The sequence below is a fragment of the Manihot esculenta genome, chromosome 10 (assembly GCF_001659605.2).
Source record: "Manihot esculenta cultivar AM560-2 chromosome 10, M.esculenta_v8, whole genome shotgun sequence".
Classification (NCBI taxonomy): Eukaryota; Viridiplantae; Streptophyta; class Magnoliopsida; order Malpighiales; family Euphorbiaceae; genus Manihot; species Manihot esculenta.
Window position 1 is genome coordinate 4,819,589 of NC_035170.2, and position 16,425 is coordinate 4,836,013.

Sequence of the window (16,425 nt, forward strand, 5' to 3'; positions counted from 1 at the left end):
CTCTTCTTCTCTGAGTGCAGCAGCTTCATGTAGTAAAAAGTGGGACAGAGACTCTAGGAAGTCCAAGAAGAACAAGTTCTGGAACAAGGTTAAGTCCAGTCTGGGATTTGGAGGTGGCTCAAGCTCTGGTGCGGATAATGCAGTTTGTGCAAGGTGTGGTAAGCCACACAAGGGAGTATGTCGGTTTGGGATGACAGCCTGTTTCAGATGCGGTCAGGAGGGACATATGGCTCGAGAGTGTCCAAGAGCAGTCTCGATGGTACAGTCCCAGCAGACAGCTTCAGGTAGTGCAGCACAACCAGCAGCTCCAGCCACGACTCAGGCCAGTGGCAGAGGCAGAGGGAGAGGGGCAGCCTCTTCTTCAGCAGGTTTCAAAGGTGAAGGTCCATCAGCTCCAGCACGGATCTTCACAATGACACAGCAGGAGGCAGATGCATCTAACACCGTGGTGGCAGGTAACTTAGTCATTGGTTGTTCAGATGTGTATGCTTTGATGGACCCTGGTGCATCTCATTCTTTTATTGCTCCGAGAGCCGTTCAGAGGTTGGGGTTGATGATCTCTGAGTTAGAGTGTCATCTCTGGGTCAGTGGACCCAAGTGTGATCCATCAGTGGCAGAGTCAGTCTGCCAGTGCAGTCCAGTCTTTGTTGAGGGAAGATGCCTTTCCGCCGACCTTGTGGTTCTAGATTTGACAGACTTTGACGTCATTCTAGGGATGGACTGGTTATCTACCCATGGTGCTACCTTGGACTACAGGGACAAGGTAGTCAGGTTCAGAGGTCAGGATGGGTCAGAGGTTGTCTTCAGGGGAGACAGGAGGGGTACACCTAGAGGTCTGATATCAGCTCTTCAGGCTCGTAGGTTGCTTAGGAAGGGATGTCAGGGGTATTTGGCTCATATGAGAGAGCTCAGCAGTCAGGTTAGAGAGCCCGCCTTGGTGCCAGTGGTTAGAGAGTTTCTAGACGTCTTCCCAGACGAGCTGTCAGGTTTACCACCTGCTAGGGAGATAGAGTTCGAGATAGAACTAATGCCTGAAACCCGACCGATCTCTATCCCTCCCTACAGGATGGCTCCAGCCGAGTTGAAAGAGTTGAGAAAACAGTTGCAAGAGCTGGTAGACAAGGGCTTCATCCGACCGAGTACCTCACCCTGGGGTGCTTCAGTCTTGTTTGTCAGAAAGAAGGATGGATCCTTTAGACTTTGTATCGACTACAGGCAGTTGAACAAAGTCACTACCAAGAACAAGTACCCATTGCCAAGGATCGATGATCTATTTGACCAGCTAGCAGGAGCGGGTTGTTTCTCCAAAATAGATCTGAGGTCCGGGTATCATCAGCTGAGGATCAGGGAGGAAGACGTGCCAAAGACAGCTACCAGATATGGGCATTTTGAGTTCCTTGTAATGCCGTTCGGGTTAACCAACGCCCCTGCAGCATTCATGGACCTCATGAACAGAGTGTTTAGCCAGTACCTGGATCACTTTGTTATTGTCTTCATAGATGATATCTTGGTGTATTCCAGGAATACAGAGGAGCATGCCCATCATCTAAGGTTGGTTCTACAAACCTTGAGGGAACATGGCTTGTATGCCAAGTTCTCCAAGTGTGAGTTCTGGCTGAGGAGCATTTCATTCTTGGGACATGTAGTGTCAGAAAATGGTATAGAGGTGGACCCCAAGAAGATAGAAGCTGTGGCTAACTGGCCTAGACCCACTTCAGTAACAGAGATTAGAAGTTTCTTGGGTTTGGCAGGTTACTATAGGAGGTTCGTTCAGGACTTCTCGAAAATTGCAGCTCCTCTGACCAGGTTAACCAGGAAGAATCAAAAGTTTGTGTGGACCGACCAGTGCGAAGAGAGTTTTGAAGAGCTTAAGAAGAGGTTGACTTCAGCACCAGTGTTAGCTCTGCCATCTAGTGATGAGGACTTTACAGTCTTTTGTGATGCGTCCCGTGTGGGACTGGGTTGTGTACTAATGCAGAATGAGAGGGTGATTGCTTATGCTTCTAGACAGCTAAAGAAGCATGAGTTGAATTACCCCACACATGACCTTGAGATGGCAGCAGTAATCTTTGCACTCAAGATGTGGAGGCACTACCTCTATGGGGTAAAATGTGAGATCTTTATAGATCATAAGAGCCTGCAGTACATCCTGAGTCAAAGAGATTTGAACTTGAGACAGAGAAGATGGGTAGAACTACTGAGTGATTATGATTGCAAGATTTAGTATAATCCGGGTAAGGCGAATGTTGTGGCAGACGCCCTAAGCCAGAAGTCACTAGGTAGTCTATCCCACATCACGGCAGAGAGGAGACCAGTGGTGAAGGAGTTTTACAAGCTCATTGAGGAAGGTCTACAGTTGGAGTTGTCTGGTACAGGTGCTTTAGTGGCCCAGATGAGAGTGACACCTGTGTTTCTGGAGCAAGTGGCTCAGAAACAGTATGAGGACCCAGAGTTAGTGAAGATTGCCAGGACTGTTCAGTCAGGCAAGGAGAGTGAATTCAGATTTGACGGTAAGGGGATCCTCCGCTATGGGAGTCGATTGTGTGTACCAGATGACATAAGGCTAAAAGGAGACATTATGAGGGAGGCTCATAATGCAAGATACAGCGTTCACCCCGAAGCCACCAAGATGTATCAAGATCTGAAGAAAGTTTATTGGTGGCCAGCGATGAAGAAAGAAGTGGCACAATTTGTGTCAGCTTGCGAAGTGTGTCAGAGGGTGAAGTTGGAACATCAGAGGCCGGCTGGAATGCTTAACCCGCTACCTATTCCAGAGTGAAAATGGGAGAATATAGCTATGGACTTCGTAGTGGGGTTACCGGCGACGTCCAACAGATTGGACTCTATATGGGTGATTGTGGACAGACTCACCAAATCTGCTCACTTCATCCCTGTCAGGAGTGACTATTCTGTGGACAAGTTGGCGCAGGTGTATGTTGATGAGATCGTCAGGTTGCATGGGGTTCCTATTTCAATAGTGTCCGATAGAGGGCCCCAGTTCACCTCCAGATTTTGGCGGAGTCTGCAGAACGCCATGGGTACTAGGTTGGATTTTAGCACTGCTTTCCATCCACAGACGGACGGACAATCAGAAAGGACCATCCAGACCATAGAGGATATGCTTAGAATGTGTGTGCTGGACTTTGGCGGTTCTTGGAGGCAGCATCTACCCTTGGTAGAGTTTGCCTACAATAACAGCCATCATGCTAGCATCGGGATGGCTCCATATGAAGTTTTGTATGGGAGGAAGTGCAGATCACCTGTTTGCTGGGAAGAAGTTGGAGAAAAGGCCTTGGCAGGGCCTGAGCTAGTAGAGGTTACCAGCAGGGTAGTACCCATAATCAGAGAAAGGATCAAGACTGCTACAAGTAGACAGAAGAGTTATGCAGACATCCGCAGAAGACAGGTAGAGTTTCAGGAGGGGGATCTGGTATTGCTTAAGGTGTCTCCAATGAAAGGAGTGGTTCGGTTCGTGAAGAAAGATAAGCTGGCTCCACGATACATTGGACCCTTTGAAGTCCTGCAAAGGATTGGGAATGTATCGTACAAGCTGGATTTACCTGCTTCAATGGCAAGAATCCATCCAGTTTTCCATGTTTCCATGTTAAGAAAGTTTGTGTCAGATCCGGGCAAGGTTCTTAGTGAGCCAGATGTGGAGATCCAAGAGGATCTCACCTATGTTGAGCAGCCAGTACGGATCCTAGACACCCAGATCAGGAAGCTGAGAAACAAGAAAATCCCGATGGTGAAGGTCCTTTGGAACCACCACAATATGGCAGAATGCACTTGGGAGACACGGGAGTCCATGCTCCAGCAGTACCCTTATCTTTTCTAAGGTTAGTTTTATGTGTTTTATGTGTATGTTATGATGTGTGCTTTGTATGTGCTAGTTGAGGAACATTCGAGGACGAATGTTCTTAAGGGGGGGAGAATGTAATACCCGGCTAGACTCCGGTATCGGAATTCCTACCGTCCGGTGGAATCTCGGATGTCGGAGACCTCTAGAAGGGTAGAACCATGTTTTCATAAAATGTTTTAATGTGTTTTATGGTTTTAAGCAAGATGGAAATGAGTTTTTGCATAAAAACAACCTTGGAGGAAAACCCAGGTTCGGCCGCTGAACCTCAAGTTCGGCCGCCGAACATGCATGCATTTCGGGTGTGCCTTAGGCCCCCGAAGGCATAAGTGAGGAAAGTCTAGGTTCGGCCGCCGAACATGGCATGCATGCGGAGGCACATTCGGCCTCCGAACGTGGCCTGGCCAGCCACTATAAAAGGGTCCCTTAGCTGAAATGGGCGAGCTTTTCTCTCCATTTTCGGCCAAGGTGAGCTCTCCGCCGTTCCTCACCAATCTTTGAGTTTTTCCTTCAGATCTTTCAAGTTTTTCACTAGTTTTCATCTTGTTTTGAAGATTTCCAAATTTGAGCAAGTTTTGAGCTTGGAGACCCAAGGAAGTTGGAAATCTCCCATCTCCAAGTTTAGGTCGTCTCTCTCTCGATCTTCAAGAGGTAAGAGCCGATCTTAAGCTCATTGCATGTTTTAAGTAAGCTTTGAGTAGTTTTATGGGGTAGAAATGCATGTTAGGCTATGTTGGAGTTTATGTGTTCATGTTGTGTTTTTGAACAATGTGGCTTGCAAATGCATGTTTGATGTGTTGTAGATGGGGTTTTAGATAGTTGATGCCCCTAGGAGCTTGTATGCTTGTGTATGAGTGTTGTAGAATAGGTTATGCATGTTTGGATGAAATGGGAGGCATAAATGCATAAGAGAGCTGAGTTTCTGCCATTCTGGGAGAAACCAGGTTCGGCAGCCGAAGGAACTTTCGGCCGCCGAACATGCTTGTGGAGGCAGCCTTCTGCTGCCGAAGCTTGCCCCCGAAAGAGGACTTTCGTCTCTGTCTGGGAGTTTCGGCCGCCGAAAGTGCCGTCGAACATGCATGAGTTTCGCCTCTGTCTGGGAGTTTCGGCCGCCGAAGGTGCCGCCGAACCTGCCTGACTTTCGGCTCTGGAGGGACTTTTGGCCGCCGAACCTGCCGCCGAAAGTGCCCTGTCCAGCCTTCTTTTGCATGTTCTTGCATGGATGTTTTGAGGTGTTTTAGAGGGTTTTTGGGGGATGTTTTCAGAGTCATGTTATAGTATGTTGGTCCCTCATTTAAGTCCACCTGTGTAGGTTCGGACCCGAGGAACCGAGGACCTCAGCAGTGAGTCAGCTGCTTCAGTCAGTGTCAGAGCTAGCCAGAGGTGAGTAGAATAACTCTTTAGGTTTCATGGAAATAAATCAGTTTTGAGCATGTTCATGCATCACGGATGCCATGTGATATTTTAGGTTGTTTGCATTAGAAATCACGAATATGCCGCATTGCATAATATGTTGTTGATGTGGATGAATGTTGAATGATCCATTAGCCCTCATATGTTATGTTGTGATGATATGATATGGAAGTCCAGGTGTGGCCTGCACTACGCCCCTGGCACTATGTAAGAGAAAGACCGGGTGTGAAACGACCCGAAGATTGGACCGCTACCGGCGCTAGGATCCGGGTCGACTTAAGGCCGTCGGGACCCGTAGCAAGCCTGACATATAACCTGTAAACCTGTATAATCCCATACATGATCAACAACATGCATAAAAATTAAAACTTTTCTTCATACATACTGTCATCAACTAACTCAACCTGTGCATACTCTGAACATATACATAACATAGTCCCTCTGTGGGATCTCATCAAGCCTTAAAGGCAAAACAACCTGTGTTGAGTTAGTTTACATAAACATCATAACATAAGATCATGTATATACAAAAGGGATTAACAATATATTATGGTCAAGCACAACTCTATCCTCAATAACCTCATTACATAACATCCTGAATATTTTTACATTCCATCATAATACAATTGTCATGTCCACAAACTAACTATTACATACATATGACTTTTTCTCTTCTAGCCTTCTCTATCTATCCCGTACCTGCAAACCTGGGGGTTAGGGGAGAGGGGTGAGCTAGATGCCCAGTGAGTAGAACTATAAAAAGAATATTTAAAACATGCTATCATGAAATGCGTCACTGCACAAACAAATCACACCACGGATGGACTGATTCAAAAATCCCTCAGCTCCATGCCCGGCCCTATTATGGGCACCACAGGACTTCGTATTGCCCGGCCCTATTATGGGCACCACAGGACTTCGTATTGCCCGGCCCTCTTATGGGCACCACAGGACTTCGTATTCAGAAGGCTAATGAATCATCCTAATGTCCATCCACTGTCATCTATCGCAACAATACAATGCGGCATAGTCGTGAATTCTAATGCAAACAACCTATAATATGATCATGATGCATGAAGCATGATAAAAGCATTTCATTTCTTAATTTAAAAGGTTAAGTTTAGTTCCACTCACCTCTGGCTGACTCTGACAAACTCTGTAGCAGCTGGCTCACTGCTGGGGTCCTTGGTTCCTCGGGTCCGAACCTACACAGGTGGACTCCAAATGAGGGACCAAACATACATAAACATAACTCTAATATATTCCCCAAAAACCCCCTAAAACATCCTGAAAATATCACATAGAGATATGCATGGAGTGGCTGAACAGGGCACTTTCGGCGGCACCTTCGGCGGCCGAAAGTCCCAGACAGAGACGAAACTCAGGTAGGTTCGGCGGCACCTTCGGCGGCCGAAAGTGCCAGACAGAGACGAAAGTCTCTTTTCGGGGGCAACTTCGGCAGCCGAAAGGCCTGCCTCCCCAGCCATGTTCGGCGGCCGAAAGTGCCTTCGGCTGCCGAACCTGGTTTCTGCCAAAGGGCAGAAACTTGGCTCCTTTGTGCATTTTCGCCTCCAAACTCACCAATCATGCATATATCTCAACCAAATCATGCATACAAGTTCCTAGGGGCCTCAAAACATCAAATACCCCAACTACAACACTTCAAACACCCACAATCAACACACATTGACCAAAACATCAATATTAACCCATAACTCAAAGTATAACCTAACATGCATTTCTACTCATAGATCTAGCATAAAACTTACTTAAAACATATAAGGAGCTTAAGATCGGCCCTTACCTCTTGAAGATCGAGAGGGAGACGACCTAAACTTGGAGATTCACGAAAATGAGCTCCTGAGTTCCCAAAGCTCCAAAACTTGGTTTAAATGTTCAAAACTTGCAATGTGAGTTTAAAACTCAAGAAAAATGGAAGAGATTTGGAGGAAGAACACAAGAGTTACAAAGGGAAGGTCGGAAGCTTGCTGTGGCCGAAAATGGGAGAAAGCTCGCCCATTTCGGCTAAGTGCCCCATTTATAGGTGGCTGGCCAGGCCACGTTCGGGGGCCGAATGTGCCTCCGTATCCATGCAATGTTCGGCGGCCGAACTTGACTTTCGGCGGCCGAACCTGAACTTCCCTAACTCATGCTTTCGGGGGCCTAACGTGCCTCCAAAACGCATGCATGTTCGGCGGCCGAACTTGACTTTCGGCGGCCGAACCTGGGTTTTCCTCCAATGCTATTTTCATGCAAAAACTCATTTAGTTTCATACTTTAAAACCATTAAAAACATGAAAACATTTTATGAAAGCATGGTTCCACCCTTCTAGAGGTCTCCGACATCCGGGATTCCACCGGACGGTAGGAATTCCGATACCGGAGTCTAGCCGGGTATTACATTCTCCCCCCCTTAAGAACATTCGTCCCCGAATGTTCCTCACTAGCACACATAGCATGGCAAAGAACATAACACACATACAAGGCACATATACACATAGGGATCTAACCTTAAAAGAGATGAGGGTACTGCTGGAGCATAGACTCCCGTGTCTCCTAAGTGCATTCTTCTAAATTGTGGTGGTTCCACAGGACTTTCACCATCGGGATTTCCTTGTTTCTTAACTTCCTGATCTGGGTGTCTATGATCCGTACTGGCTGTTCAACATAGGTGAGATCCTCTTGGACCTCCACATCAGGCTCACTAAGAACCTTGCTTGGATCTGACACAAACTTCCTCAACATTGAAACATGGAAAACCGGATGGATTCTTTCCATTGAAGCAGGTAAATCCAGCTTGTACGACACATTCCCAATCTTTTGCAAGATTTCAAAGGGTCTGATGTATCGTGGGGCTAGTTTACCTTTCTTCCCGAAGCGAACCACTCCCTTCATTGGAGACACCTTAAGCAATACCAGATCCCCCTCCTGAAACTCTAACTGTCTTCTGCGGACGTCTGCATAGCTCTTCTGTCTGCTTGCAGCAGTCTTGATTCTTTCTCTGATTATGGGTACCACCCTGCTGGTGATCTCTATTAACTCAGGCCCTGCCAAGGCCTTTTCTCCAACTTCCTCCCAACAAACAGGTGATCTGCACTTCCTTCCATACAAAGCTTCATATGGAGCCATCCCGATGCTAGCATGATGGCTGTTGTTGTAGGCAAACTCCACCAAAGGTAGATGCTGCCTCCAAGAACCGCCAAAGTCTAGCACACACATTCTGAGCATATCCTCGATAGTCTGGATGGTCCTTTCTGACTGTCCATCAGTCTGGGGGTGGAAGGCAGTACTGAAATCCAACCTAGTACCCATGGCATTCTGCAGACTCCGCCAAAACCTGGAGGTGAACTGGGGCCTTCTATCTGACACTATCGAAACAGGAACCCCATGCAGTCTGACTATCTCATCTACATACACCTGCGCCAACTTGTCCACAGAATAACCACTCCTGACAGGGATGAAGTGAGCAGATTTGGTGAGTCTATCCACAATCACCCATATGGAGTCCACTCTGTTGGACGCCGCCGGTAACCCCACTACGAAGTCCATAGCTATATTCTCCCATTTCCACTCTGGAATAGGTAGCGGGTTAAGCATTCCAGCCGGCTTCTGATGTTCCAGCTTCACCCTCTGACATACTTCGCAGGCTGACACAAACTGTGCCACTTCTCTCTTCATAGCTGGCCACCAATAAACTTTCTTCAGATCTTGATACATCTTGGTGGCTTCGGGGTGAATGTTGTATCTTGCATTATGAGCCTCTCTCATAATGTCTCCTTTTAGCCCAATGTCATCTGGTACACAAAGTCGACTCCCATAGCGGAGGATCCCCCTATTGTCGAATCTGAACTCACTGTCCTTGCCTGACTGAACCGTCCTGGCAATCTTCACTAACTCTGGGTCCTCATGCTGTTTCTGAGCCACCTGTTCCAGAAACACGGGTGTCACTTTCATCTGAGCGACCAAGGCACCTGTACCAGACAACTCCAACTGTAGACCTTCCTCAATAAGCTTGTAGAACTCCTTCACCACTGGCCTCCTCTCTGCCGATATGTGGGATAAACTGCCTAGTGACTTCCGGCTTAGGGCGTCTGCCACAGCATTCGCCTTACCCGGATGATACTGAATCTTGCAATCATAGTCACTCAGCAACTCTACCCATCTCCTCTGTCTCAAATTCAGATCCCTCTGACTCAAGATGTACTGCAGGCTCTTATGATCTGTAAAGATCTCACATTTTACCCCATAGAGGTAGTGCCTCCACATCTTGAGTGCAAAGATTACTGCTGCCATCTCAAGGTCATGTGTGGGGTAATTCAACTCATGCTTCTTCAGCTGCCTAGAAGCATAAGCGATCACCCTCTCATTCTGCATCAGTACACAACCCAGTCCCACACGGGACGCATCACAAAAGACTGTAAAGTCCTCATCACTAGATGGCAGAGCTAACACTGGTGCTGAAGTCAACCTCTTCTTAAGCTCTTCAAAACTCTCTTCGCACTGGTCGGTCCACAGAAACTTCTGATTCTTCCTGGTCAGTCTGGTCAGAGGAGTTGCTATCTTTGAGAAGTCCTGAACGAACCTCCTGTAGTAACCTGCCAAACCCAAGAAACTTCTAATCTCTGTCACTGAAGTGGGTCTAGGCCAGTTAGCTACAGTTTCTGTCTTCTTAGGATCTACCTCAATACAATTCTCTGACACTACATGCCCCAAGAACGAAATGCTCCTCAGCCAGAACTCACATTTAGAGAACTTGGCATACAAGCCATGTTCCCTCAAAGTCTGCAAGACCAACCGCAGATGATGGGCATGCTCCTCTGCATTCCTGGAATACACTAAGATATCATCTATGAAGACAATAACAAAGTGATCCAGGTACTGGCTAAACACTCTGTTCATGAGATCCATGAATGATGCAGGGGCGTTAGTTAACCCGAACGGCATCACAAGGAACTCAAAATGCCCATATCTGGTCCTGAAGGCTGTCTTCGGCACATCCTCATCCCTTATCCTTAGCTGATGGTACCCCGATCTTAGATCTATTTTGGAGAAACAAACCGCTCCTGCTAGCTGGTCGAATAGATCATCGATCCTTGGCAGAGGGTACCTATTCTTGGTAGTGACTTTGTTCAACTGCCTGTAGTCGATACAAAGTCTAAGGGATCCATCCTTCTTCCTCACAAACAAGACCGGAGCACCCCAAGGTGGGGTACTCTGTCGGATGAAACCCTTTTCTACCAGCTCTTGCAATTGCTCTTTCAACTCCTTTAACTCAGCTGGAGCCATCCTGTAGGGAGGGATAGAGATCGGTCTAGTTCCAGGCATCAACTCTATCTCGAACTCTATCTCCCTAGCAGGTGGTAAACCTGGAAGCTCATCAGGAAAGACATCCTGAAACTCTCTGACAACTGGCACCGAGGCCGGCTCCCTGACCTGACTGTCTAGCTCTCTCACATGAGCTAAGTACCCCTGACATCCCTTCCTAAGCAACCTACGAGCCTGAAGAGCTGATATCAGACCTCTAGGTGTGCCCCTCTTGTCTCGTCTGAAGACGACCTCTGACCCGTTTTGATCTCTGAACCTGACTACCTTGTCCCTGCAGTCCAAGGTAGCACCATGGGTAGATAGCCAATCCATCCCTAGAATGACGTCAAAGTCTGTCAAATCTAGAACCACAAGGTCGGCGGAGAGGCATCTTCCCTCAATAAAAACTGGACTGTACTGGCAGACTGACACTGCCACTGACGGGTCACACTTGGGTCCACTGACCCATAGGGGACACTCTAACCCAGAGACTATCAGACCTAACCTCTCAACGGCTCTCGGAGCAATAAATGAATGAGATGCACCCGGGTCCATTAATGCATACACATCAGAACACCCAATGACGAGATTACCTGACACCACGGTGTTGGATGTGTTAGCCTCCTGCTGAGTCATGGTGAAGATCCTGGCTAGAGCTGATGGACCTTCACCTCGGGAACCAGAAGAAGAGGCTGCCCCTCTCCCTCTACCTCTGCCACTGCCCTGAGTTGTGGCTGGAACTGCTGGCTGTGCCACACTACCAGAAGCTGTCTGCTGGGGCTGGCCCATAAAAGGCGCTCTAGGACAATCCCGAGCTATGTGTCCCTCCTGTCCACATCTGAAACATGCATTAGTCCCAGCTCGACACACTCCCCTGTGCGGTCTTCCACATCTCTAGCATTCTGTACCATCTGAGCCTGAGCTCGAGCCACCGCCAAATCCCAGACCGGATTTCAACTTGTTCCAAAACTTATTCTTCTTCGGCTTCTTGGTGGTGCTATCCCACCTCTTCTTACCTGGGCTCTGAGAAGAGAAACCTGGTCCTCCTCTGCTTGGGGTCTTAACCCCTGAAGACTGGGTCACTGACTGCTTCACTGACCCCTCAACTATAGCACTTGCCTCCATTCTTCGAGCCATATCCACCACCGTGTGGAAACTTTCTCTCTCAGTTGACTGAACCAACGAGGAGTACCTGGAATGCAGCTTCATAACATATTTCTTGGCTTTCTTCGTATCTGAATCTAGAGCTTGCCCTGAAAAAGGCAATAGCTCTAAGAATTTATCCGTGAACTCCTCTACACCCATGTGCTCTGACTGCCTCAATTGCTCAAACTCAATCATCTTCAGTTCTCTAGAACTGTCTGGAAAAGCCCATCCAGCGAACTCATTCGCAAATTCTTCCCATGTCATACCGTCTATTCTCGGGTCCACATAACACTTGAACCATTCCCGTGCCTTCTTGCACTTTAAAGTGAACCCTGCCATCTGAATGGCCCTGCTGTCACTTGCCCCTAGCTCATCAGTTATTGTCTTCACCACTCTCAGATACTCAAAGGGGTCATCCCCTGACTTGTATTTGGGAGCATCTAGCTTAAGGCAGTCTGTCATCTTTACCTTGCTCCCATCGACTGAGCTAGGTCTAGGAGGTTGAGTAACTGGGGCTGCTGGTTCTGTAGGTGGTGGAGGTGGAGGTGCAGCATTCCCCGAGGTGGGGTTTGCCGGGTTTGGATAGAAGGGTGAGGGTGGATAAGCTGGGTACTGTGTGTAGGGTGGATAGAAAGGTGGATAAGGCATGTAGGTAGGGTAGGGGTTAAAGCTGGAAAAATCCGATGTGCCTCCCATCGGATACCCTGAACCCTGTGGGAAGGGTGGATAATGGGGTGGAAAACCATACCCCGAGGCCTGAACGCCTCCCTGAGATTCCCCTGTACCTTCTTCCTCCATGCTCACATCCAAGTTCCCATCCCTCCTCTGATCCTCTTCCATAACCTCCCTCACATCTGAAGAACTTCCTCCTCTATCAGTCCCCCTTCTGCTAGCATCAAAAGACCTTCTAGGGTCCCTTGACACTCTATCTCTGTTGGCTCTACAAGACATTGCCCTAGGCAATGTAGGAGGACGGGCGCTCGTGCCCTCATCCTCAGGTGGCACTCCAGTCAATCGCGCAGATCGACGAGTTCCTCTCATCCTATTCTCTGAAAAACAGCTCATAACAAGCAAACATTAGCATCATATGGTTCATGTGGGCACACATGAACCCTCATCACATACATCACATAGCATAGCATATCATCAATGCACATGTACAAAATCATGGCATTTCACATCATCATACAAGACAGGACTCAACATCCTATCCTAGTGGACATGACCTTCCTATTGTGCTTGACCTTCTAGAACATCTATGAGCCCGACACTCTAGGTCCGACCATATGAACCTAGGGCTCTGATACCATTCTGAAACGACCCGAAGATCGGACCGCTACCGGCGCTAGGATCCGGGTCGACTTAAGGCCGCCGGGACCCGTAGCAAGCCTGACATATAACCTGTAAACCTGTATAATCCCATACATGATCAACAACATGCATAAAAATTAAAACTTTTCTTCATACATACTGTCATCAACTAACTCAACCTGTGCATACTCTGAACATATACATAACATAGTCCCTCTGGGGATCTCATCAAGCCTTAAAGGCAAAACAACCTGTGTTGAGTTAGTTTACATAAACATCATAACATAAGATCATGTATATACAAAAGGGATTAACAATATATTATGGTCAAGCACAACTCTATCCTCAATAACCTCATTACATAACATCCTGAATATTTTTACATTCCATCATAATACAATTGTCATGTCCACAAACTAACTATTACATACATATGACTTTTTCTCTTCTAGCCTTCTCTATCTATCCCGTACCTGCAAACCTGGGGGTTAGGGGAGAGGGGTGAGCTAGATGCCCAGTGAGTAGAACTATAAAAAGAATATTTAAAACATGCTATCATGAAATGCGTCACTGCACAAACAAATCACACCACGGATGGACTGATTCAAAAATCCCTCAGCTCCATGCCCGGCCCTATTATGGGCACCACAGGACTTCGTATTGCCCGGCCCTATTATGGGCACCACAGGACTTCGTATTGCCCGGCCCTCTTATGGGCACCACAGGACTTCGTATTCAGAAGGCTAATGAATCATCCTAATGTCCATCCACTGTCATCTATCGCAACAATACAATGCGGCATAGTCGTGAATTCTAATGCAAACAACCTATAATATGATCATGATGCATGAAGCATGATAAAAGCATTTCATTTCTTAATTTAAAAGGTTAAGTTTAGTTCCACTCACCTCTGGCTGACTCTGACAAACTCTGTAGCAGCTGGCTCACTGCTGGGGTCCTTGGTTCCTCGGGTCCGAACCTACACAGGTGGACTCCAAATGAGGGACCAAACATACATAAACATAACTCTAATATATTCCCCAAAAACCCCCTAAAACATCCTGAAAATATCACATAGAGATATGCATGGAGTGGCTGAACAGGGCACTTTCGGCGGCACCTTCGGCGGCCGAAAGTCCCAGACAGAGACGAAACTCAGGTAGGTTCGGCGGCACCTTCGGCGGCCGAAAGTGCCAGACAGAGACGAAAGTCTCTTTTCGGGGGCAACTTCGGCAGCCGAAAGGCCTGCCTCCCCAGCCATGTTCGGCGGCCGAAAGTGCCTTCGGCTGCCGAACCTGGTTTCTGCCAAAGGGCAGAAACTTGGCTCCTTTGTGCATTTTCGCCTCCAAACTCACCAATCATGCATATATCTCAACCAAATCATGCATACAAGTTCCTAGGGGCCTCAAAACATCAAATACCCCAACTACAACACTTCAAACACCCACAATCAACACACATTGACCAAAACATCAATATTAACCCATAACTCAAAGTATAACCTAACATGCATTTCTACTCATAGATCTAGCATAAAACTTACTTAAAACATATAAGGAGCTTAAGATCGGCCCTTACCTCTTGAAGATCGAGAGGGAGACGACCTAAACTTGGAGATTCACGAAAATGAGCTCCTGAGTTCCCAAAGCTCCAAAACTTGGTTTAAATGTTCAAAACTTGCAATGTGAGTTTAAAACTCAAGAAAAATGGAAGAGATTTGGAGGAAGAACACAAGAGTTGCAAAGGGAAGGTCGGAAGCTTGCTGTGGCCGAAAATGGGAGAAAGCTCGCCCATTTCGGCTAAGTGCCCCATTTATAGGTGGCTGGCCAGGCCACGTTCGGGGGCCGAATGTGCCTCCGCATCCATGCAATGTTCGGCGGCCGAACTTGACTTTCGGCGGCCGAACCTGAACTTCCCTAACTCATGCTTTCGGGGGCCTAACGTGCCTCCAAAACGCATGCATGTTCGGCGGCCGAACTTGACTTTCGGCGGTCGAACCTGGGTTTTCCTCCAATGCTATTTTCATGCAAAAACTCATTTAGTTTCATACTTTAAAACCATTAAAAACATGAAAACATTTTATGAAAGCATGGTTCCACCCTTCTAGAGGTCTCCGACATCCGGGATTCCACCGGACGGTAGGAATTCCGATACCGGAGTCTAGCCGGGTATTACAGGGTGTGGCCTGCACTACGCCCCCGGCACCATTGGTTATGTATGTTATGTTATGTATAAGAGAAAGACCAGGTGTGGCCTGCACTACGCCCCTGGCATGATTGGATTATGTAGAGGGCTAAATGGTGACAAGTTCATCCTTGATATGATTAGTTGTGATGTGATGCATTTCATGATAGCATGTGTTTTAAATGCTTTATTATTCTGCTCATTGAGCTCTAGTAGCTCACCCCTCTCCCAAATTCCCCAGGTTTGCAGGTACAGGGTAGACCAGGAGGTCAGCAGGAGTATTGAAGTCATTTGTATGTAATAGATAGACTGTGGACATGATAAAAGGTAAAGTTATGAATAGTATGTAATGTAATGATATTGAGGATTAGAGGTTGTGCTTGACCTATGTTTAAGGTATCCCTTTTAATGCATGATCCTAGATCTTTTATGATGTTTATGTAAACCAACTCAACTTATGTTGTAATTGCCTTTGGGGCATTGGTGAGATCCCACAGAGGGGTCAATGTTTATGATTATGTCTATGTTCAGCACATGTACAGGTTGAGTTTGGTGTTTGAATGAAAGAAAAGTTTTAATTTTTATGTATGTTGTTGATCATGTATGGGATTGAACAGGTTTACAGGTTGCATGTCAGGCTTGCTACGGGTCCTGGCGGCTTTAAGCCGACCTGGATCCTAGCGCCGGTAGCGGTCCGATTTTTGGGTCGTTACAATGAGATACCCCATTGGAGCATTTGATGAGGGCTCCAGTGTGTGGTTTATGTTTATATTTATGTGCATGCACAGGTTGAGCTTAGTAAAAGAAAAAGAAAAGAAAAAGTTCAAATTTTTATGCATATGTTTGATCATGTATGGGATTTGACAGGTATACAGGATGTATGTTTGGCTTGCTACGGGTCCTGGCGATCTTAAGTCGATCTGGATCCTAGCGCCGGTAGCGGTCCTGTTTCCGGGTCGTTACAGTCGGTCCCTCTTACAACAGTAGCTTCTTCCAAGACTCCTCATGCTCTAAAGGAAGTTCATAAGGAGCCTATCGCGATTAACGAGTCGGCTGAGAGCAGCTTGGAAGAGGGTACCAGGACTGCTCCCTTAGATGTCCCACCCATTCAAGTCGTGGGTACTTTCACAATAAAAGGCATGGCTGCTAAATGCCCCCAGACTTCAGAACTCGTAGGGACAGCCCCTTCCCCTCCCATTGATAAGGGGAAA